Raw genomic sequence first — 25,422 nt, 5'->3', positions numbered from 1 at the left:
ACTCGTTGTCCATGGGCTTGGGATTGGTATGTATTGTTGTTGAGTTGGGGTAGACGTACTCAAATTATGGGAACAATGGTCCAACCATGGAGCTCAGGGTCCAACAAGCCATGAACAAGCTATCTGACCTTTGAGCTTGAATAGTTACCCCTCCATATGGGGCGATGGATGTTTCCCACAAACCCGTCAACAAAGATAGGACGAAGGGCAAGGAGACATTGGGAAACCATGAAACAAATAATGATTTGTATTATAAAATTATATGGCATGGCCAGTATCGATACCTCATAACCCCATGTTCATATTTCAATGTGTTCAACGCGCAATATTAACTTCAGCTTTAAACTGGTTAAAGTTTACATCAAAATGTACTCTCTTAATTTGACTGTAGTGTCCAGTGGCTGATCGCGTAATTTTTTCCCAAGACGATTGGGGCCAAGTCATGATCGACAGTTTCGAGCGGGCAAGTAATTTATTGATAAGCTATGGATACAAAGATCCCTGCATGGCTCGAATCCGTCGTCACTGCTACTGCTAGCTCATTTTCATCGACTATTTTTCTTATCTAAATTTATCGTTGAGATAATTTTAATTTAAGGGAAAAGAGAACGAGACCCTAAGTATCTTGCAGTGACTCAAAGGAAAAACTGAATTATGCATGACTTGGCCCAAACCCTCCGAGGAAAAAAAATACGCGGACCCAGGTTGGTAAGAATGCAAGCAAACAATAGAAAATGAAGGCTTCAGTCAGCGGCTCCGTTTGCTTTGTTTGCCACCAAACCTTTAATCCACCTTAATACGCCGATACTATCAGAAAGCACATAGATCGAGTGATTGATAGAATTTGCTTCCAAAGACTGACATTCCATTCTTCATCTATCCCTGTATACCATAATCCCGACTGTAAAGAGTACACATTGAAGTCACTGGCACTGTGCAACAAAATGCCTTCCAAGAAACGTTTGATTGATGTAAAGGCTAATACGCTGACTTACCGCATGTGATAAAAGACAGATAATTAGCGACTGTACCAGGGCACAATCCTGATCAATCAACAAAGGAGCGATGCAAACTCTTGATAACTAGACCAAACAACACCTTATGTAATCACTCCGCCACTAAAAGTCCACCTGTCAGTAACGGGAACTCATTATTTCCGAAGTCGCTGTCGAAGTTGGAGTCAAAAATTCAAAATTCTCTCATAGCCATCGAACGTTTCGATCAAGGCTGTTCGTCACAGCCATTCAACAGGTTGAAGCATGTTGCATAAAAGCATTCTTCTTGGCCTGCTGGCTCTACAAAGCGTACATTGCTATAGTGGTAAGTAATTATTTTTCTCTTACGTTGTTAAATTTAATGTGTTTTTGTTTTGGTGAGTTTTTCTGGAACAATCGTCTTAACTTCACGCATCCCTTATACCCAGGGGCGGCGGAACTGGGGGACTTGCCCCCCCCCCCCGATTTTCTCAGATCAACAAAAATGCCCCTCTCGCGGTTATAAATGTGCCCCCTTCGAGATGAAAACAAAACTGCCCCCCAAACGAACACGTATGAAAGCATAATGATCGCGCTACAAATAAAATTGTCTCCTCTCTTGTAATGCAAAACTGCCCCTCAAAAACACAAGTACCCCTCTCGCATTAACAAGATGTGCACCTTCCCTAGTCTGGTTCCCAGACCAAAAGATTCTGACTATTCCTGATGAATCTTAGGTCTGGTAGCCTCCGGTATACCGGTAATACATTGTATTACAATTTACATCACGTGACTAAAACGGGAGGAATTCCTCCTTTTTCCGAAAATGTCCGAAGTTTGCCGAATTCATTTCGTCGACAATCGGATAGCGCCCGAGTATTTCCGAGTATAATATAGGTTTAATTAACTGCTAATTGCTTATTAAAGGTTTTCCCGGGCAATTTCGCAAAAAGAGCATTCGAATTCATCTTGATAGTGGCCAATTTGAAGCGAGGTAGCGCCCTGCTGTCATTTCCGTGGTTCGTATTAGATTTCAGGCGTTCAAATTAGTTTTAAGACCTGACATTTTCATGTTTAACACATCCTAAATTGAAGTTTTGTCATTCGGTTAAAGGGATCATTCAATTTAGCAGTCGGTTTGGTTTTAGGGTTATTTGCATAAGATTCTTGTTTTCGTTTTCATTTCCGCGCATTCTATTTAGCACTTTTTTCATTCAAAATAAAAGTCAACGAATGCATATGATGCGAGGCTTTTCATTTCTTTCACCTTTTTAATTATTTCTGCTTCATGTCGTGGTCCATTTTTGTGTTTCTGGCCCCTCCTCTTGGCAGGTTTTCCCGTCTGCCAGATCTCAGATACGTTGCTACAATTGACCTGGCAGTAGATATCTGTTTATGCCAAGATTGTCTGCAAGTTCAAGATAGTCTTGGGCATCAAACGAGCACGGTCTACAATTGCAAATTCTCATGTAACGCCCATGAGCTGGCATATTGATATTTCTAGTGCTTCAATCTAACAGTTTGCATGGTGATCAGAGTAGTGGCAGAGTCTTGTGGGAGACAGGTTTTTATATCTATATTTCCAAATTGGAACAAAAGTGCTCCATCTTATTCTAACAACTAACAAACGACTTAACGACATGGACCTATTTCGAATTACTTTGCTTACTTTCCACATAATTATGATTGCTTAATGGTGAATTCGAATGACCAAACTTACACAGCTTGAAGCTCCGGCGAATTTGGATGCTTGTTTGTGCAATTTTAATTTGAATGCCCTATTGTTGAAATTGCATGATTAAAATATGAAATCGCATGCTTTTCAATGTGAAATTGATTGGTGTTTTTAGGTAATTGAATGTTGATCTCAACGTGCATTGAATTCCGTGCGAAAATGGGTGATTGGTTACCAATTTGGCCGCCAAATCTGCTAACCGTTGGCCGGGAAAACCTATATAATTTTTGTTTAAATGAGTTGAAAATTACTATTCATTGCTTTCATTTAGAAAAATTGAAATTAAACGACGATTTCGTGCATCAAGTATACTCGGATCGTATGGGCGAACTTTTTGCTGCGTCATGTACTATTTTGAATTTGACGACCGTTACCGAGATTTTCCAAAAATCGGTCTTCATTCGGCTCCGCCTGCTAACAGTGTTATTGGGTGCCTAATTTTGAAGATTCCAGATCAACATTAGTGAATGTTATCTTACAGAAATATCAAACTGTATTACCATAACTGTATGATATTACGAAGCAAGTGATTTATTTAAAAATTTGATCAGAACATTTAAAGCTATAAGTGATAAAGCGAAATCGGAAAACGAAGCCGAGCTTTGAAAAAGGGCCATCAATGTCGTCATGTTTATTTTTAGCCACGAAGGCTGCCTGACCTACAGTTTAGACGTGAGCGTTGGGAATAATTGTCAGGTCTGGGACCCAGACTACACCTTCCCGAGAAGGGAAAACTACACCTCGAAATCACAAATACCCCTCTCGCAATAATACAATTGTGCCCCTCTCGAGATGGAAAATTGGCCATCAAAAACAATATAGTGCTCCTCTCGTGATAACTTCTCGAGATGGAAAACTGCCCCCCGAAAGCACAATTAGTGCCCCGCTCGCAACATTGAAATTGTGCCCCTCTCAAGATGAAAGATTTGGCCCCTAAAAATATAATAGTGCTCTTCACACGAGTAAAATGGTCACTGAAATGGCCATCAAAAGCAACAGTGCCCCTCTTGCGGGTCTCTCTACATAACTAGGTAAATGAAACCCCAAAGAGCAAGATGGACAACGTATTCATAATTTGTTCCTCGTCATAGGTTTACAGCGAAACTAACGGGACTATATTCTTTACTCTCACACCGACGGAAGGTGCCCCCTTTTTCTGAGCAAGTGTTGGTGTTGCCCCTCCCCCAGGTTTGAAAAGCATTCCGCCGCCCCCTAGCTGCTAACCTGCTATACCCCTTCCGCGTCCGTGGCATACAGGTGTACTTATTTAGCCATCCAATGAGTCTGCTTTCCAACGATTTCCAAACACCTATTCTCACGTTCATCCATTGAATGTAATGTTTGCCATTTCCGTCACTAAGCCCCAAATGTGTCTCAAATTCTTGACTCTCTCCGAATGTGAGCCGATCAAGGGATGTGTGCTAAATTCCTTGAAAAGCTGTGTTTGCGGCCGAATTTGAAATTTTGCCTCTATTACTTGATGGAACTCTGATTACACACCTGGTTAAAAAGCAGAAAATATCGAATTCCCCATCTGTAAACTACAGTTATCTTGTACAAATCATGCAGTAATTCGGACAAACTTACTCCCCAGACGTCCCCTTAAAATTACAGGATAACTAAACGTCTAGAGGTAAACTGCCGTTGTGTACGCCACTGGTTTGGGTTGGGTGGGTGTGTTTGCGGGGAGTAAACCCATGAGAATTAGGACCATGCAGCGGCGGCGGAACGGTTTTCAAACTGGGGGGACATCACCAACTGTGGCCCTTTTTTTTTTGGAACAGCCATGCTGAAAGGTCGACACATATTTTTCACCGGACACTTGCCCTCCGTAAAAACAAATAGTGTGTGTGTGTGTGTGTGTGGGGGTGGGGTGGGGGGGGGGGGGAGGGGGGGCTGGTACCATTTTCCAAGAGGGGCGCTCTTCAAAACCGGTCATTATTATGCAAAATACGCATTATGTGCCCATTCAGGGCGCATTGTAAGTATTTTTGGGGCTGGGTTTTCATATTCAGCGTTCTTATCAAAAATATCAATACCAATTTGGAAATAAGTTAGTTACAACAAATTGCAGAACACTTTTAGGGCCATTTTTTAATCTTGAGGGGGCACATTTTTGGTCGAGGGGGCACATATGTCCGCAAAAGGGGCACTTGGGTAAATCTGGGGGGCAACTCCCCCCCCCCAGCCCCCCCCCCCCCTCCCGGTTCCGCCGCCCCTGGGACTATGGGCTAATCAGCGCTTTGCAAATAAATCACCGAAAATCCTCACTAAAATGCCTACACATAACTGATATCATTGTTATCTCAACGAATTCTTAATACTTTATTGTGCGATAGGTTTATAGATTAAAATAGTATTATCTGCACCTTAATCATGGGTTTTACTTTGTACAGTCACCGAGTTAAACAATAACAAGTGCATCTTATGATATTTCAACAAATGTGAAAAATGGAACAGAGCAGAGTCATCATCATCATCATTGGGCGGCGCGGCCGCAGCCGAGTTGGATGAAACCAAACTCTTCCAGATTCTCTTGCAGATTCAACGCAATATTTTACTGTCCACTGCTAAATGAAACATATTGATTTGATACGAAGACATAGTTCCCCCATTCCGTAGGTTCACAGACCTTCAACAACAATACAATAACGCCACTCGCTCACCTGAAACAAATTAAAACTAGTAATATAACCAAATTCTGTTTATATACATTGTACCAACAGGCCTATTTCTGGACGAGTGCCAAGCCTTCGCAGAGCACCAGACTGGATCAAATGATTTAGGTGACGTCACTTCCGTGCCGGCCTATGAGCTTGTCGTCAGCCAAGCTCAGTATGGTTACCTACCCAACCAACAATTTGAACGTAAGTTCGATTTCCTAAGTTTATGTAGCATTTAAGATCATCTGTTTATTCCCAAACCACATAAATGATGGAGCACTACTTACGATTGCCATGTTACTTCAATGGGAATGTCAATTTCTGTACATAATTTAATGTTTTCCCCTACTAACAGACTGTGTCTAGAACTGATTGATCCAAAAGAGTCAAAAATGTGTTGAGAATTAACACGTGTCCCCGGGGTGGATCTAGCTTACAGACTTCTCCTGCAGAATAAGGCAATTTGAGAATTAAGGAACTTTAGCACTCCATTTATTATTTTTGGCCCCACTTTACTAGAATCATATAATCACATTAGTCTGAACTGTTGAACGGGGGTTGCAGCCCGGAACACCACGCCCCCCCCCCCCAGATCCGCTACTGCCTTCTGGTCCCCACAGAGTTGTAACGAGTCACTGAATTTTGTGACTCGAGTCGAGTCAGCTGAAGGAAGTACATGTAGTCGAGTCGAGTCATTAGGTGAAGAAGGTCGAATCGAGTCGAGTCACAGCGTGTGGTCGAGTCCAGTCGAGTCAAATTTATGCTCGAGTCAATTCGAGTCACTGACATTTGAACACCATCGAATACATTTCAGAAAAGAAGAAAAAATCGTCCGAAGCCGATGATGAAACTAAGAATTTGGAAAATGCGTTTAAAGTCGTGTTTCAGGATAGTTGTACATTATAAAACCACGAGGTGGGATTCGAGAGACTGTGATATCAATTTGTACGCGATAAGCGGCCACAGCTTGACGGTAACGCGAAGTACGCATGCCAAGATTAATAACTTTGTACCGTTAGGCACAGTTTTGGGACTCCAGTGTTATTAACCTTGACTAGAGTCGAGTCTTTTGATTGGGGACTGTAATCGAGTCGATTCGAGTCAGTTACCATGGGACTCGAGTCGAGTCGAGTCACCAAAAATTATGACTTAGTCTGACTTGAGTCGAGTCATTGACTAGAGTCATTACAACTCTGGATCCCCAGAATATAATCATGTAGCATCGAAGCCTTTGCCTTTAACATTTCCGATGTGTTCATGAATATCACATACTTCGGCATGTACGTGTATACTCACTATACAAACAGCTAATTTTAAATAAACGAAAATAAGGAAACGGTTGAATATTATTTGTCCTGCATGAAATATGTAATCTGCTTCACAACTATAAAGGTTAAACAAGTCACGTACTTCTTTTCAAACTGCACCTGGCATCAAAGAGCCTCTGCAGTGGAATTTTACTATATAATATTTTGTTTGTACATGCACCCATATGCCCATGAACCTAATTATTGCCATTGTAATAGGCTATTCCACAGATTTAAAGCAATGGTTTTAAACTGATGAATTATTCATGAGCACAGTGGTGATCTGGAGCAAAAACGTCAGTGACATTGAAATTCGCCGGTTTGTAGCTTAACAACGGCGAATTTCAATGTCACTTTCAACTTCAATATTCACATCATTAAACACGCCCATGTTAAAGCATACGTTAATCATTGTGTTCCATTCCAAAACGCTATTTTACCCATTTGAAATAAGTCGCACTTTTTTGACAACTTTTATAGAACATACTAAATATAACGGCTGTTTAAAAACTATAATTTTTCATTTTATTGTATTCTTCAATTGTTTAATCATGTAACAGCCGTCGAAACAGACTTTGGGCAACCGAACTCTTATATAAGTTTGTAAAACCCGTGAACAAACTCGCAAACAGATATCGATATTCTTCTGTGATTGTTGTGTTTCCCTTCCAGTGAGGATCAAGGCAAAGGACACGGACCGTCCGTTCTCGAGGTTTATCGTGACTTCCGAGAATTCCGACGAGACCTGTGAGGATGTGACCCTGGTGCCAACCCTTGGGGATGTCAGATACCTGCAGGACTGCCCGGGAGTCTTGGTGTCAGACCGGCCTTTGCAGACTGTCGAAGCTTCCTTTCAGTGGGAGTCGCCATCTTGCGGCTGTGTCACATTCAGGTAATTAGTTTCGACTTTCAGTTCATCTTGCAGGGTGTTAACCACAATACTGGTAATGTTTTGCTATTTTGTCTGCTGCACTAACCACAGTTTGACAAGAACACCGCTCTTGTACTTTTCAGGTGTGCATATCGCAACTGGGGGGGGGGGGGGTGCTAATATAGAAGTCGAGCGATGTCAGCCTAAAAGCCGGTTGACACTTGACGCGAACGCGAATTTAAACATAAGAGACCTATTAAAACCGGCGAATATTGCAGCAAATGCTTCGCGACGGCAAATTCGCATCGCAACCGACCTTAGTGCCACAACAATGTATATTTTATACATAATTATGTAGGTGATAAACTGGCCTATCCGAAAAAAATCATGGCACAGTAAAGTTTCAACCATTCTCTCTTAACTCGTGTCTTGTAAATTTCTTTTTTTTTTGTAATGACCTGGCCAATATTTGATGGACTTCAAAATCATCTGATCTTTTCCCCAATGCAATACGAATGTGACAATTTACGTGACAAACAATCAGAGAATGGAGAAATCACAGCTGACTGTGATGCGCATTTCATCATATTCTTATGGATTTTTCACAGAATAAAAGTATAAATCATACCTGTTAATGATACCTTTGGGAGACATTTTGCTGTCATTAATAGGCTGAGGGAGACATGCACCGGACATTAGGGAGACATTTCAGTGTCTCCCTAATGTCACAGCTGCTATTTAGAGGAAACATTTCAGTCTTGCAAGTAGGCTAGATCGATTGCTCATGGTCCAAAACATAAATACATGTATACCCAATTCGTGGATAAGGTAGGATAAGGTAAAATTGGGGTTCAGTGACATTAAAGATGGAAACATTTTGTGCACAAGTCTATGGGAAGTCTCCCAAATGATCAGTTTTCCCGAATTTATTATTATTACTGAAGTTCTATCGGAAATAACAAAAACCATGTGTTTCACATCTGTTCCTAAAGGGCAATAGTCTTTGATCACGTCTATGGCAACAGGCCACCGCAGTCTACGAACCTTGAACTCAAAGTCTGCCCTAACGCTGTGGATCTGGACAACTACCTAAACAGTGAGTTGCATTGTAATAATATCTTTGTTTTAATGCCATTTTGTTTCCCCTTAGTATATCATGAACTCATCTGAATTATCACGAACTAATCTTTGCTAGTGATACGATAAAAATGTAGATGAGATTGTACACAGAAATTAGGCCAAGAAAAAAAAATACTCGGTCTCTGGTCAGACCAAAGTTCCGGAATTGATGCGGCGACGCGGTGTTTTTTTGTTTGTTTGTTTGTTTGTTTTTGCTTTTTTTCAAGCTTGGATTGTACAGACAAGGTGGGGTACTATTTTTGCTTTTTTTTGTGTCCTCATGTACATTGGTGTCCTCCATAATTTGCCTTGGTGCCTTCGATCATTTGCCTAGCTGCAATTTCCCATTCCTTGGTGCTCCTTGGTACAAAAATTTGAGAAGTTGCGGCAATAGAGGGCGCTGTTGGAGCTACCGCGGAAAATTTTGGAAAAAAAAAGATTGACACGCATGATTAAAATCGACGCGCGCGTTGACCAGAGACCGACTATTTATTTTTGGCCTTACCATTAGTATTTTCCAAACATATTTTCACATTTTTCTTCCGGACTCAAGCACTCCTTCAAGAAATCAACCCAGAGAGTTACGACGTCACGGGTGACCTTGACGAAGAAACCCAGAATGCACTTGATGCAAGTGTCCTTGGAGGTGGGTGAACTAGGAATTTATATGCATTCAATTCTATAATTAATTCATACCCTTAAAAGCAACCTCCGGTTCTTTCCTGAACCACACATACTCACAAAAGTGACTTATCACATGAAGCTACCGCAAACAACTTATCACCTTTTCACCATGCAAACCTTCAAATCTCATATAACTAATTTGAATCAGATTTTCTGGGAATCCCTTCACAAATAATAGGCCTACATCTATTAGTCTATAAATCAACCCATTAAACATGATTAAGCAAATATTTTTTCTTCGAGAATTTTTTATTGAAAATCAGTCTTGTCCCCACCTACAATGTTCCTGTTTGCAGTGAAATCGTTAAATAGGGCTCATTAAATTGTAAAAGTGTTGGTACACTAATTAATAGAAAACATTTGAGCGGGCGCTGTTGTAACCATTCATGATTGAGATAGCAGAGTACAGTCGAACACCTTTATAATAAGGTCCTTTGGACTTTACAAATTACCTTGTTATAACAGGTACCTTGTATGAACAGTTATGGAGAAAAAAAGGAAAACTACAACTTTGGACCTACAATTTTGCTTATTATAAGCAGGACCTTGTATTAACAGTGCTCTTCTTCTCATTTATATTTTCATTGTTAGTGTTGGTGTTTAGAATTAAATTATCCACCGTACAAAGTCGCTCTGGGATTTTCTTTTTTTTTAATTTTAGATATTTCATAGACTTCGCCATGAAAGGGTAAAAGTTTGTTATTCCATAAGTGGCTTGTTTTCACAAAACGTCGCTGGTTTTCAGCCTTAGCTGAAATATTTGTAACCAGCCAAGTCATTTATGTCATTTCACTTTAGGTTCCGAGCAAAATGAGGAGGAGCTAGACGAAGACACCACTGATGTCGACTTTTCTAAATTGAATCCTGAAGTCGGCAACCCAAGAGGTTTGTGCAAGGAGTTCATGACTCGTCGCGGTGCCGGCTTGAGCGCTCTTCTCCGTCGTCGATGGTGGCGCTGTTGTGAGCGGAAAGGTGGGTTTACAGGAACCAAATGCCTGCCGCTAGCGGGCGCTAAAACATAGTAAAGGAAAACGGTGGCTATTTATCTAAGTGAAGTATTTATCTTTGTGTGTGTGTGATCTGATACACCGTGCCCTCTGGAGACGTGTGTACAATAGGGAACAAAGGATTACAGGACAATTTCTATAGATGAATACTCCACAAGATTTTCACGAAATAGATATATAGATTTTACTCAAAAACTAGGAATTTCCAAGGTGGGTTGATTTGTCGCAAATGGAAGAGTTTTAGAAAAGGGATATTCAGTCCAAATTTTAGCCAAGGAAATTAATTCTGGTTAAAATAAGAGCATTTTGAAACTTCACTTTCAAACTCGAAAACTTGACTACAGGAGAACAAAGAAATGTCTCCACAAGGATACACATTTGAGAATTGGGGTGTGTGTGTATATATATCTCAATTTAATTGTTTATCAACGGGGGCCTGGTCACGTACAAGGTTGGTCTAGGCTCAACTATTCATCACCTGATCGCTGTATTTTCCGTTAATTTTAATTGTTCATTATTATAATAGTGATGTTTGGATGTAAATCCTATCATATCATATCAAACTAGACAGTACAGACATTTTGATAAATGTGATTACCACAAACGTTAAATTCCAAATGTGAAGGAAAATACATGTGATTTGACGGTACGCACGATCCGAAGTTTTTATTCTTTGTAATTTGAGCCTGAGTGGAAACAGCAATTACTGCGTGTTGTTCCTGAGTCGACTAGCTACTTTTGTTTAATTAATGGTTCGAGCGTTTATAGATTCACTTTAGATTGATCTGATTTTTGTTAATTATAACTGTTGGTGCTTCTTTTCTTATTCAATATTCTTTAGGGAGCAAAATCAAGAAATGTATCGCCAAAACAATACCGCCGCACGAGAGGATCAATCTGCGCATTGGCAGTGTTTGTCGAGCGTTCAAAGCAAAAGCTCTGACGTCACGGTCCTCGACAGCAGTCATGCGCACCAAGCGATGTTGCAGCATTCCCAGACCAAACCGCCGAGCCCAGTGTTTTCACAAAGTCAAAATGCAGGCGATAGATCAGTTTTGTGACGGTCTGATACCGGCCCCGTTTTTCCTACCGAAGACAATCAAGAAGCAGTCCAGACAATCAGTGTTTAAAAAGACGCTGGATGTTCGTACTAAGTCTTGCTGTTCAAATGACGGACGCTCTCGCTACGTTTGCTTCTCTCGGAAACTGCAGGAAGATACGACGAGCAAAGAGGAGTCTACGATGCTCACAGAAAACCCTGCCAAACGTCTCTGTGCTATCTCCAACAGGAAGGAGAACAAGTTTCCCGGACTGAAAAGTTGCTGCAAAGTTGAGGACTTATATAACAAGGTTATGTGTATCGGGAAGGTTGTACGATCGGGTTTCGATGACAAGTGCCACAGGGGGCACTCGTTGATGTTGGAGGAGTCTGTTAAATTGGAACAAGATACCCGCAAAAGCAAATTAGAGAGTGTTGTAGAGCCAATGGCGAGGAGCGATATAAATGTTTCGTCTCATTTGGTTACAAGTTGAGCATTTCTCAAGTTCGAAGCGACATCACTGTGATCCTGAATGAAACATTTTTTCAAAGGGCCGGTACTGATCGACAGTCACTGGATCTAGATATGTCAGGCGACTCCTCGTCGGAGCCTCTTGAAGACTTTGGTGAAGACAAACTGTTTGAATCCTCTCCGGTTTCCGTAGAAATGGGGAATGAAGAGAAACAGACAAAGAGGTCGTCGGAGTCTCGGTCGTCGGAGTCTCTTGAAGACTCTGATGAAGACAAACATTTTTTTCAAAGAGCTGGTACTGATGGACAGTCACTGGATCTAGATATGTCAGGCTACTTCTCGTTGGAGTCTCTTGGAGACTCTGGTGAAGACAAGCTGTTTGAATCCTCTCCGGTTTCCGTAGGAATGAGGGATGAAGAGAAACAGACAAAGAGGTCGTCGGAGTCTCTTGAAGACTCGGAGTCTCTGGAAGACTCTGGTGAAGACAAACTGGATGAAAAGAATCAGACTACGAGATATTGTCAAGAGGTTGGAAAGAGAGAAAAGAGAAGGACCAATCGCGAGTTACGCATCCTAAGTCGTCTCTGCCTCAACCCAGACGCAAACAGCCATCTACTCAAGTGTTGTGTGCATCATGGCCGGGTTCGAAGAATGAGGTGTTTGCGTAACGTAAGGAAGGAGAACTACCATGCCACCTGTCAAGGGGAGCTCACTCCACTAGCCAAGCGGCTTGGCGGTACCATTAGTGACGATCACCCGTGTTGTGCGGAAGAGGACACGGAGGAAAGATCATGTTGTTTCAAGGAGCTGCTGAGGAACAAGTAGAAGCTACTTGATCACCGACCACCCATGCTTCTTGACCTTGACGATCTGAAGAGCGACCCCCGCGGAGAAGGAGAACTGAGGAGAATGGACAACCTGTGCAGAGGGATGGATGGACTTGAGATGAATGATTTTCCTGAGAGACAAAGTGTCTTCGAGTGTTGCAAGAGCCGTGGCGACAGGAAGTACCGCTGTTTGCTGCAGGTCTTCCGGGCTTACACGAACAAGGTCTGCTCCGGGCAAGACGTGGACGTCGCGTACCAGGTCGGACACTTGGGAGAGATACCGGATGAGGACCATCCTGCTGATTACCTTAATCCAGACCATGCCTGCTGTCAACTTGAAGATCAAGAGAGATACCAGTGTGTGATATCTACGGGTGCAGATCACAGGGACGCTGATGAGATCGAATACGAGACCCAAGAGCTGGGGAGAAAACAGAAACCCAAGCATCACCGTAAAGGACTTAATATTGGGGACGCCAAGCAGGAAATATGCGACCGTGTTGATGGATTAGACAGCGGTGATGTCGCTGATGTTTTGGACTTTTTGCAAAGTACACGTCTACCACCATTCCATAAGTTCAGCAAAAAGTCCAACAAAGAGGAGGAAGAAAGCCAAGAACGACGAAAAGGACAAAAAGGAGGCGGCAAATTGAAACCAAAAGGACACGGGAAGAAAGGAAACCGAAAAGGTCCCAAGCATCAAAACAAACATAATATGAACAGTGAAGAATTAGGATCAAGAATGAAAGAAGGCGGGCGACGACAAGATATAAAGGAACGTCATGTAAGAGATGTCAAAAGAATGAGAGACAGGGAGCACACATCGTCAGACAGCCCAGACATGCAAACAGACAAAGTCTTTAGAGAGAGGGAAGACGATGAGAAAAGACAAAACGGTAGAAGAAGAGAAAGTAAACGACCTGATAAAGCTCCGAAGAAAGGGGCAGGAAGACGTAGGGATCCAGAGTCACAAGAAGGTTCAGACAGGGTTCATCAAGACGAAGGTGAAGAAATGGAGGTAGAAAGAGGCGTTGGTCGACTAAACAGACATCACGAGAGGGGGCACTTCGGACGTCAGAACAGAACCAATAAAGGTTATGGAGAGGTTAGTGGGTATGATGATGAATCTCAGAATGATACATCAGTGAGCACCGAACAAGGAAGAGATGGTTCGAGAGGGCTTTGGAAACGTAAAGGAAAGCAAGGCCGCAGGTCTGACATGTACTTGCACGGGGGACACAACGATACAGGAAGTCAACTTTTGAACGATTCCTACTCTATTCACGAGAGACTAAGCTCTTGCTGCCAGCTCAAAGGACCTAAGTTTGGCACCTGCCTAAGGAATCTACAAAACGCCGTACTCGATCTGTTATGCGACACGGAAGTCGTCATGGATCAGATGGGAAACTTCAGCTTAACATCGGAACAGATCGACAGCTGTTGCCCACTGAAGGGAAAACACCGTCACCAATGCTTCATCAAACAGAGAGTCGCTAATTTCACAGACCAGTCCGACGAAGACCAGTCAGCCATGCAGGGCGCCCTCACGCCGTATGAAGCAAACGAGTCTGAAGAGGAAGAAGAGGATGATGAAGAGGAAGAAGAGGATGTTGATCGATTGGAACAAAAAGATGACCGAGGAAGGAAGGATGCTGGGAAAGGTGAACGGCCAAAGAGAAGTACAGATCGGTTGCCAGCTGGGGTGACCAGTGGTGAGTGGGACTGGACTCGTACTCCACGCCGACCGTCTTCTGGGTCCGGGCGAACGAGGCCCCGGCACCGGCGAATAAAGGCTATCTACCGTGGCCTTTGGAGCGATCGCCGTGTACAAGCCATGTGTGTGAAAGTCGTGGGCCGAGTAGCCGTCGGCGCATTTGGTGACTTTCTGGAGACCAGCAACGAAATCATAATGGAAGGTAGGCACCACTGACTTGTTTGGGTTATCCAATGATGCATGCTTAAAGCTGTAAAAACTCTTTGGGCAATAAAAGAATTAGTAAAGTATTTTCCCCAGACGTTGGTCATATAGTACAACATTTGGTCTTTCGTATAACTCATCTAGGGGCGTAAATCCCGGGGAATGAGGAATATATACCCCCCCCACACACTTTTTGACAGGGGGGATGGGCTTTTGAATCATCCACCCACTTTTTGTAATGAGAACAAAAATTGCGGATTTCGAGGTATTTTTTTAACATCTTAACAACCAAGAAACAAAGCTTTTAAAATGGGTCATTTTGATGTAAGCCCGATTGTACATATTGATATACATCTATATCCTGAAAGGCGTTCCTTAATAAAATGTTGTGTCCAGCCCCACCTCTTTTTCGAATTTCCACGGCCGGGCAATTTTGGAATTTGGTCATCCCCTATTTGCCTCGCTCGCCGGCACAGATTTACGCCACTGAAATCATCAATATTGCAAACTCGGTTGCGCCCTTTTATACAGAACGCAAAACTTTATTCAAATTAAGCACTTTAAGAAAGTCGTGCAAACTACAAAACAGCGTTTCCCAAAAATTTGAGGATTTTTTTACATTGAAACAAAAGGTACTTTCCCAAGACTGAAAATCTAATAATGTTTTTACCAGGGCAAGAGCAGCGCGGAACTGCAGTTGCCATGGGAGATCGAGCATCCATCACTGAGTCCCTCCGTGACTGTTGTGTAATGGAGGAGGAGGCTGAGCGCATGCGCTGTGTGAAACGAATCAGAGGCAGTCTCGCCGACCAAAGATGTTCAGCAATCAGAAGGTGAGCGCCCACATAAAGAAAACCTGATTTTGTAATCATTGAATATGTGCCCGTACTCTTTAAGAAAAGAAAAGTTCAACTTGTAGGCATTTGTTTTGTTTTAACAACACAAACTCTATTTTTCGGACTTAGAGCGTCTTTATTTCTGTGAGAAAGGTTTTTATGAAACGCACAAAATGAATAAACCCGCCCTGCGCAAGAGCCGAATTATTGTCGAGCCGCCAATAATTCGAATTTGCGAAGAAAAAATTCAAGAAATAAACTACAATTAATTGTAGCCTTGGTATAAACTAAAAGGGTGCATGCCTATGTTCCTTAATACCTATGTTCCCCTATAGCTATGTTCCCCAATACCTATGTTCCCCTATAGCTATGTTCTCCAATACCTATGTTCCCGAATACCGATGTTCCCCAACGCTAACCCTAACCCTAACCCTAACCTTAACCCTAATCCTAAGGATTTCGGGGAACATAGGTATTGGCGAACATCGGGTAGACCCCAACTAAACTTGTCCTCTTCGCTTGTTTCTGTAACAAAATATCAAATTGCTATGAATTATGTAAAAATGTTGATTAAATGCTCAGACTCTTAATTTTCCAAAACCACAGCGGCCCACGGAGACGACATCTTCCATTCCCTGAGGCCTGTTGTGACGTCACGGGTGAGGAGCGGTACAGCTGCGTGAACGGGGAGCGACCGATTGATGGATTTCGTGAGGTGAGTTTTACAAGGAAGATGCCCCACTATAACTAATGTTCATGACGACATGATTACTGGTCTTACGCTAAACTTAGGTCGTTAAAGTGGGTTGTCGTGCAGTTGCGTAACAAAGGAAAAAGGTGGTGCATGCCCCCTGACGTTCAAGGCGTTTGCCCCTCCCACTTGTGCACCCTTGTACCCGCTTAGGGAAGGCAAAATAGGTTTTGTTGTTGTTAAAAACTTTGAATGCTTCCCCAGGAAATAAGGCCCCCCAAAGAAACATATCCCCTGCAAAATACACGCCAGTGACGAGGCCGGTATGGTATGTGATTGCATCCACTCTGATCTGATTCAACAATGCAACCGATTAGGGTTTCCTACATCGGCTCCACTATACAGTTCTTAGCAACCCTCAGCACAAATTTGTATTGACATATCAATGATAACAAATAGCAAAGTATTTCCTGGAACTGATAATGTTTTGATACTGGAGTTGCATAATCAGACGCCAATTGACCCTTGTGACATTTTACCAAATAGTCATCGTATGAAGTGTTGTGTTACGAAGGCGTTCAAGATGTGTCCGTTCAGTAGATTGCGATGAAATTTCTTCTAGCCATTTTAAAAATATTCATCAACTCTCACTTTTACTTTCAACTTTTCTCGAAAAAGGCTCAAACCCCCCACCGAACACCAGACTCTGATAGGCGGATTGGCGATGACTGGCCAGTGCAAACAGCGCCCTCTTCCGATCAGAATGAGCTACGTTAACCTGGACGCTTTTCTCGATCCACACGCTTAAGGTAACAGGAAACAGTCGTGGTCAAACTTTGAAATATGTTGCGGGAAAGAGACTTTGGTTGTGCAGTGGCGTAGTAAGGTCATTTTTATTAGAGGGGTAACAATTTCTTGAAAAGGTCACTTGCACATCCGTGCCGAAATGTAGGACACCTTTTTTCTCTGGACAGGTGGCCTCCGTAAAATCCAATAGTGTGGGGTGGGGGCGCTATTTAAAACCGACGATAATGCTCACCAACGGACAATATATGGTCCTTTTCAGGGCGATACATGCGTGAAATTAAAACAAGGCACGCGGAACGGCCGATGGCACAAAAAAGGGCATGACTTCTTAAAAAACAACACATGTTCAGAAAAAAAAGGCACTTGTTAAAAAAAAGGCACTCTTTACAAAATATTGGGGGGGAGAGAGCTGTTGAAAAAAGGGCACTTGAATTGAAAAGGGCAGTCTTTACCAAATATTGGGGGGGTGGGGGGTGGTAAAAAAACCTTACCCCCCGGCTGGCTACGCCTATGTAGTGACCATTTCAGTTTCCAACATACAGAGTAATGCCAAACTGTGGCTTCCTGCAGAGTAATAATGGGGACATCAATAGGAACGGTGCGCCTATACGAGATACGCGTGAGCGGCTAGGGAAACTTGCCTATTAAATCACCATTTTGCCTTCATCAGATACACTGTCGGCATAGCACATCCCACAACCAAACAATTGGATATGTATTATATAACTTCTGGTGAAATTATCACACAAAGTGGTGATTTAATTGGTCTGTACGAAACGAGGCGCCTACGAGATAAGTATAGAGCTCGGAGAAAAGGCCTGGTATATCGCCATTTTGGGTGGTGGTTTATCTACATCACACATTTTGATGTGAGATGCACGTTGCTGATAATAGGCCAGATAAAAAAAACCAAGCAATATAGTGATTAAATGACCGTTTTCCGAGCTGCATAATACGTGTCCCGTATGCGCATCTTTTAGGTAGCGCCAGTATCACAACTCCAGTGGTACCACTTATGATACTTTATGTTCTTCCTTTGAATAATTGCAGGACACTTAGGTTCTCGTTCTCTTTTCCCCTTAAATTAAAATTATCTCAACGATTAACTCCGAGAAGAAAAATAGCCGATGTAAATGAGCAGCGACGTGGATTCGAACCAGGGATCTTTGTATCCATAGCTCATCTCGCTATCCACCAGGCTACTGTGGTAGCTCGACGACAACCGTTCTTAAAAATGCTGTAATGTAACGGGTTTACTAAATAAAAACAATCTTCTTGATATCATTGTTCTGTTCTAATGAATAAACATACTGGCCCGTTGGCGTACGAATAAATTATCATAAGTGTACCACTGGAGTTGTGATACTGGCCGTACCGCATCTTTTCTAACAGTCCTTGATGACTCACAGTGTGGCTATGGTGGCGCCCTCGCATTACATACTACATCCAAAATGAATAATAACTAAATGGGAGAAACAAGCCTCAAATGATTGGCGTAGAATTCTCGTCTTTTTTTCAGGCTAGGAAATATTTCTACAAATTGGGGGGGGGGGGATCATCGGCAAGGAATGGGGAAGAACGGACAAAACTCGCTTTGATGTTTATTGCAAAAACTAGGAAAATTGCTGCAGGTTAAAATTCTTGATTTTCAATATTAAAGTAAGGGGGGCGATATCTGCTTTCGTCGTCGTATCAAACAAAATACGGACTCGCTTCCAAATGAACTGCCTGTGTGCAACCGAAAGGTCTTTTGGTAGGCCGTGATAACTAAGCTTTTTTGATTTCATTGAATTGTGTTTCCTGTGTTGTATAAATGAAATGTTACATTACAAATGTTTGGAATTTTAGGGTGGAATTCATAATCTGAAAACGATTAAGAAATAAAATAAAGTCGGTGTATACGTGATTTTTGGGTGTAACACCTCGAAAAATAGATGTTCAAATTGAATTGATCATTTTCTAGCATTACATTAGTTATGTGCTTTACAATGAGACATCGAACGAAAAATCTGCCCACGACAAGTAATCAGTTAAGTAATTTCATCTTTTGAACTAAGAGCGGGACGCTCCTAATTCGTTCTGAATAGTGTGCGCAATTTCTGAACTAGAGCGCGCCATGAAAACCACTTTTTGAAACTGTATAAAGGCCTGCAAAAATAAACAAGCAAATTTATTTGTTACAGGATTATATTCCTTTAAATTCCGTTCGGAAAAAAATCGAAATCTAGACAAAGCACGTATATACCAACTTAAAACTTTTCAGGGTGATTGTAGAAATGGTTGAATAAGAATAACTATAAGCTATAACAAAAAACCTGTTCTGCAATTTTCAAAAATGTAATTCCCCCCCCCCCCCCCACAATTCATGGAGACATTTGGAATTGAGTATCATTCCCTCTTTTAAACTGGCACAGCGCCACTGGTTTTTATAAAAGTCAACTTAATAAAAATTTCGAAACTTAAAAAAAACCCCGTGAATTCGAAAGTGAAGAACAAAAGGCCACCCGATTAGCGGGGGCCACAAAACGTCAAAGGGGACAATCGAAACAAACGGAACCATCCGACCGGTCACTAGCAAGATCGTCCCCCACGCCTGCTGTGGGGGAACATCCTCCCGGGAGTTGCCTTTGAATTTAATTGTGAACTCCAACAGATCCTAATCAGAGCCCTGGGAACGGTGGCTACACCACGCTTGGGCCCCCTGGCCTTCATCGTGTGGCGGAGATTTCGTTACCGGCCGTATTTCGCGGGAAACTCGCCCGCCACTTGGGGCTCGCTCACCGATATACCATTCGTTTGTTCGCTCATTACGCGGTTGTAACTATCAGAAAAAAATATCGACCTTGCTTTTCTCACGTCCTGTATTATGGATTCTGAGATTTTCTGGAAAGGGAGGGTCGTTTGTTCGTTCATTCATCGACAAGGTGCAAAGATATAACTTTTCAGGCCCAGTTTTAGCTTTGACGTGGCCTTTATTTCAAGAAGTCTATTTGAGCAACCTCGTTTCTTACGGGGAACTTGGCAATCAATACTATAAATAGAATTATCTCCTTTCCCTGTGTGTGTCTTCATTTTTGATGATTTAATCTTTTGATGATTTAATCTTTGTGTCGGTAAATTATTTGATGACTGCCGTTGATCCGATACAAGAAATAGAACAGTTAAAATCAATCAGTAAACGTATGGTTTGTAATGGCTTTCGCATCCAACCAGGTATTAAATACGAGATAATCTCAATAATTTTTGGGCAAGGTATAGGAACAATGACGGCAATATATATTGGCCTCTATGAACCTGTATTGTGTAAAGGTATTATGTTAAATGGTTGTCTAGATTTAAGGATGTTTCAACATTTTAAAAAGGCATTGTCCATATATTTCCCCCTCCCATTTCATTGCCCTGCACTGTTTAATAACTTTTCCGAAAATGTCCCGAGCGGGGAACAATCGAGATAGTTCGTATTATTTGGGAAAAAAACAGGAGAAAAAAGGTTTAGGATTCTTCTGATTTCTTTGCCTTTATCCATGAACGTTCCGATTGTTATTTGAATTTACGGTCAAGTATCCCTGAAGCCTCTTTGATTTTCCCCAGTTTTTGGTTTGCCCAAACAGACCAGAACACTTTGTTGATCTGATTGCTCTTCTTTTTCTCTTTTTTTTTTGGTTCCAGATACTCATCAATAAGATGTTTCCTCCTTGCGGCACCTGAAAATCGGCTTCCAATCAGCCAACGGCTAGAACCGTCCTTTAGATTAAAAAGATAAACAGATTTCCAATTTCAACTTTTTTATCTGTGAAAAAAGTTAACACATGGTGACTTTTACTTTTTCTGCATTTTGTTTTTGTCTATGGGTCTTACGATACTTTGTAAAATCAGCTACCAAGTAACCAGGACCAGGATTTCTCTCTCTTTGTGAAGGTGGGCAGGTAGACTTAAAGTATCGTATTGGGGCTTTTTACTTGACAGATAATTTTGTGATTTGGGGCGAAAATGACATTTGTGCTGGGCGAGCACAATGTAATTTAATTTATCAGGGTTGTTGCTCCTTTCTGTCGATGCCAAATCTGAATCAAAAGATTTACCGAAGATTGTTTGTTTGAAACGGGTACAAATTCTTAAAGGTCTAAGGGACACGACTTCAGGACAATTTTGTCACATTAATCCAGTGATTGTTGTAAAAAAAATCAGATTATTTTGACTTGCATTATGGTTTTACCAATACGCATAAGCATTTATCAACGAAAACTTTGGCAAAAAGCCACCCATTTCCCAAACCATCCATTATTCAGATCTTCACAAAATGCGACATAAATACAGTCGTGACGCATTGTTGATGAAAACTGACGTTTATGGACGAGAACGTCTAGGTCTCTTTGGGGTTCAATTCTGAAGATTATACTAACTAAAACCAACGACATTGTTTTGAAGAGATGATGTCAGAGATATCACACCCTTACGTAATGTGGTCAACTGGGGTTAGTCTTCCTGTTTTGTTGATTAATGACCGCACGGACTGACCATAATTCCCCTCTTGGGCCCACCATGCAACAGCTGATTGGCGTGTAGGCGATTTAATGACACTTAAACGCATTGTGTTTTTTTTTTTACACTCAGTCTAAAGCCGACTCCCAACATTCTGCTGCAGTACATAATGTGGTATGATTATGATGGTATGACGTGACAGCCAACCGGCCAGAATGCATGTAATATTCTGTAACATGAGGTACTCACTACCAAGCATTGTTAGTTAAAATGTGAATGCTGCATTCGTTTTTATGATTCTTTTTAAATGAAGTGGGTGATCTTTTTAAAAATGTATTTTTTTTTCAACAATAATGTACGCAATTTATTAATATACGCAGACATAGTTTGAGTTTTAAAGTTAAATTTAGTCCTTGTAACTTTTTGACATTTTTTCAATCGGATCATTACAGTCATTAGACCTTTCAGTCTAATACGGGGAGATTGTAGTCTAATAAGATGTCGTTAATTTTCTGCACTGTTTATTACCCAATAAAATAATAGACATTAATTGTTATCGTCATACGCATCCATCATCTATTGCATTGTAGATAATACAGGGCGAGTCAAAAAGAGAGTGACTTAATGAGAAAAAAATGTTTAAGATAATATGTAGCTCGATCCATTTAATAACAATAACACAGACATAAAGAACATTGACTAGTAAATGTGACAATTTCACGTAATTTGCGTACTATGTTCACAATTTATGTCTATTTTAATACAAACGTCACCAAAATCAGCTGTCCACCAATGATCGTTAATCGTTAAATACAATGAAACAAGAGCGTTTTCCTGCCTTCATTATTTTCAGGAATGAACGAAAATATTTCCACAGAAAACAGAAAAAAAAATCACCATCATGATTTCAGAAAAGAATTCTTCATTTCAGTAACAAAATCTTACAGTAAAATAATGCTTTAGTCTTGACAAAAAATACACCAACTATATTGGTATCCGAATGCCTTGTGCAATACTCCCTCAGCTCAATAGCTCGACATGGCATTTCATGGACAGCTGTCAAAACGGATTCTTTTAGTAAAATATGCATAACTTCTAATAGCATGGATCAATATCAATAATTACCCCCCCCCCCAAAAAAAAAAATTAGTCGAAGAACATGCTGGTTTTACATGCTTCGTATGTGTGTCAAATTTAATTGCCTTTTAAGGGGAAAAGTCATTAATCCATATCACTTTATTTTTGACCCACCCTGTGTGATATCAATTTTACTGTCTTTTCGTGCATTTCTCTTTACAAAAGTTTGCACAAAAGAAACCCAACAACAACAACCCAATCATGATCATCATGGCTGAGGGATTCTGGTACGTTGGTATTCGTAAAAAACCTAATGTGGTTGCAGTGTATCTTAACTAAGTAATAGGCTAGTATGATAAAGGACCCCCCCCCCCCCGATTTCGATAAAGTTATCACGATTAGTCTTGCTATATACCAAATTGTGCCCGGCAAGACTTATATGGAGCATGGGGTTTGTTTCCGGCGGAAGTTACGATCCAATGCTAACTTTTTGACCACAGGGGCTTACACCAAGATATGTTGGCTATTTCTGACAAACTGGCTTGGGTGCTTTTCATGGGCTTCGCCAGAACAATTTGAATACGGACCAAAACAGCAGACCAAAACGGGCAATAATTAAGCTAATTGATTTGGGTTTAGTGGTATGACACCATCGTCGCTTCTCCCATGTTTAAAATGTCCATTCACTTACTTTTGGTTTTTTTTTGGTCACGTTGACAAGTGGACGTCATAATCTGCGTGTTTTCGCGTGTACATGGGGCGGGGGTGAGGTGGGTTTAATACTCCTAGTCTTGGTCAAAAATGGGAACCCCAGCGATTGTTGCCCGTGAAACAGTGACAAACACGATGATAAAACTGTGATAAAGGAGAGCATCCTCACTGCAGTAACATGGAAGAACGGATTTCAGAACAGACCCCCTCCTCCAGTAAAAAATACGACAGCACTTAAACCACTTAACACAAATCAACCGTGACTAACAGCCGCTGATATTCATACTTTTTCCATACAAAATGAAACACTGACTGTTCGACATACTACTACTACTACAACTGTACCGGAGTCTTATTTATAGCGCACGTATCTACCAGCAGTTAGGTACTCAAGGCGCTGGAAATTATGTCTATTATTAAAGACAGGTAAATGAAGTTGATGAGAAATATGAGACCCATTACGTAGCACATTGTAAGGGTATACAAGGTGCTGCGACATCAACTCTAGATCGCATTGGTTGTAATATAAATGGCGACATTTCAGCACGACTCATTGCAGCAACATGTCACTGGAATATATATCCAAAATGACAGAGTGATGCATCATGTCATTTTGTTCCACATTGGTGAAAATGAAACAACGAAAAAAATAGCATTTGAACAGGATGCTGTTATGTGTCCCATTAAAATTTGCAGCCCCGTCTGCCTTTCCGCTGGGCACACTGTGTACTTTTTCAGTAGCTTCTTCGACCTTTGCGATATTCACTCAACAAACACATATTCGTCAAACTCTCGGGCCAGACCAAGTGAATATGTACATTCTTTTGATCAATTCCAGTGGCCGAATTAAGACAGTTTTGGTGCCGGAAGTCTTGGGGGAAATAGATCACAACGATGTCTTAGTGTGTGTGTTCGTAGGGGCGATAGCGGCCCGTGCCAGTCAGCCCGGCGACGGTCGCTTTATGTGGGGGTGGTATTTGTCTTTTTCACCCGAAGTACAACGTTTCTTTCCAATCTTTCCATCACCTTTCCTCTGTCTAGAGCAAAAGGAATAAGAGGTTAAATTCTCACCAAAATTTCAAAACGGGGATGAAGTGCTGGTGTAGATATCTCTAAATTGAACCACAATAATCATAGAATAAAAAAAACCTTTCATGGTCTTGAAAAGATGATGGGCAGGATAAAATATCTGTTGTCGACTGCAGGAAAACATCCGCGTCATTCTACCGTAAGGCATATTAGAATATAACAAATGTAATTCTTTATGGCGCGAATATGATGAAAAGGATATTTGAGAGCTTTTTTTCATGTTCCATCTAGGCCCGCTTGTTCCATTTGTCAAATTCGAATTAATTATTTACAATGATTGACCTCATATTTCGAATTATGGCCCAGCGCTGCGAAACCGTTTACATGAGTATGAGCGTTTCATAAATGAATGTATTGTATTGTATTGTATTGTATATCGTACGATAAAAGTCGTCGCTGGGCAGCAAAATCTATTGAATGTCACAGTAGCGTTCTTTCGTTTTGGACGGTTAGTCATGGCGGTTCGTCATGACAACTCGTCATGACAGTCGTCCTGTCCAATCACATTCCTCGCTGAAACGAAGGGGCGTGATCAATGAAACTTGGCCAATCAACTGGCTCCTCTGTACGGTAATCTTTGTCATTTGTAAAAAAAGACTTAAGATTATTATACACATATGACGGAACACACACAAATACCTACCCACCAGGGACTGCCAAGTCGAATGCAACAAACAATGGAAATTCGCTCTTTTCACACTCCGCCATTGGGCATGCAGAGCCTCGATCTGGCAACTTTACACAATAAAAATAGCCGGTTCAGTGATCTGAACCCCGACACGGGAATCACTGAACCGGCAATATTTATTGTGTAAAGTTGCCAGATCGAGACTCTGCATGCCCATGGCGTAAGTGAGAAAAGAGCGAATTGAAAGCAAGCCCATTTGCTCACTTTGAATGAGATAAGTGCGGTAGTTTCAAAAGGGGTACGAGACCATAGGCCCTACATTTATTTACCATGCAATGTTTAAAATTCTAAAAGAAAAGGAGCAGGAAGAAACCTCTTTCAATAGGGCACCGATGAACTCTACATAAATATGAGGGATTACAGGGTTTATTGGGAGAATAAATTGGCAAACTTTCACCACTACATGTAGTTTTGAACCCAGTGCA

The 25,422-nt window shown here is 41.4% G+C and overlaps 1 pseudogene across 1 annotated transcript; it reads left to right on the top strand.

The window, feature by feature from the left end:
- Nucleotides 1–1,106: 1,106 nt before the first annotated feature.
- LOC119741097 lies at nucleotides 1,107–22,139 on the top strand (annotated as a pseudogene). The gene is made up of 11 exons (XR_005272716.1): nucleotides 1,107–1,320; nucleotides 5,436–5,576; nucleotides 7,352–7,571; nucleotides 8,543–8,646; nucleotides 9,223–9,315; nucleotides 10,152–10,325; nucleotides 11,202–14,614; nucleotides 15,290–15,449; nucleotides 16,059–16,167; nucleotides 16,822–16,952; nucleotides 20,620–22,139. The product of XR_005272716.1 is annotated as an uncharacterized LOC119741097 (transcript).
- Nucleotides 22,140–25,422: the final 3,283 nt, after the last annotated feature.

Source organism: Patiria miniata, unplaced genomic scaffold, assembly GCF_015706575.1.
Source record: "Patiria miniata isolate m_02_andy unplaced genomic scaffold, ASM1570657v1 HiC_scaffold_5, whole genome shotgun sequence".
Lineage (NCBI taxonomy): Eukaryota > Metazoa > Echinodermata > Asteroidea > Valvatida > Asterinidae > Patiria > Patiria miniata.
The sequence above is the reverse complement of the archived record's forward strand: the minus strand, read 5'-3'. Positions and strand labels throughout refer to the sequence as shown.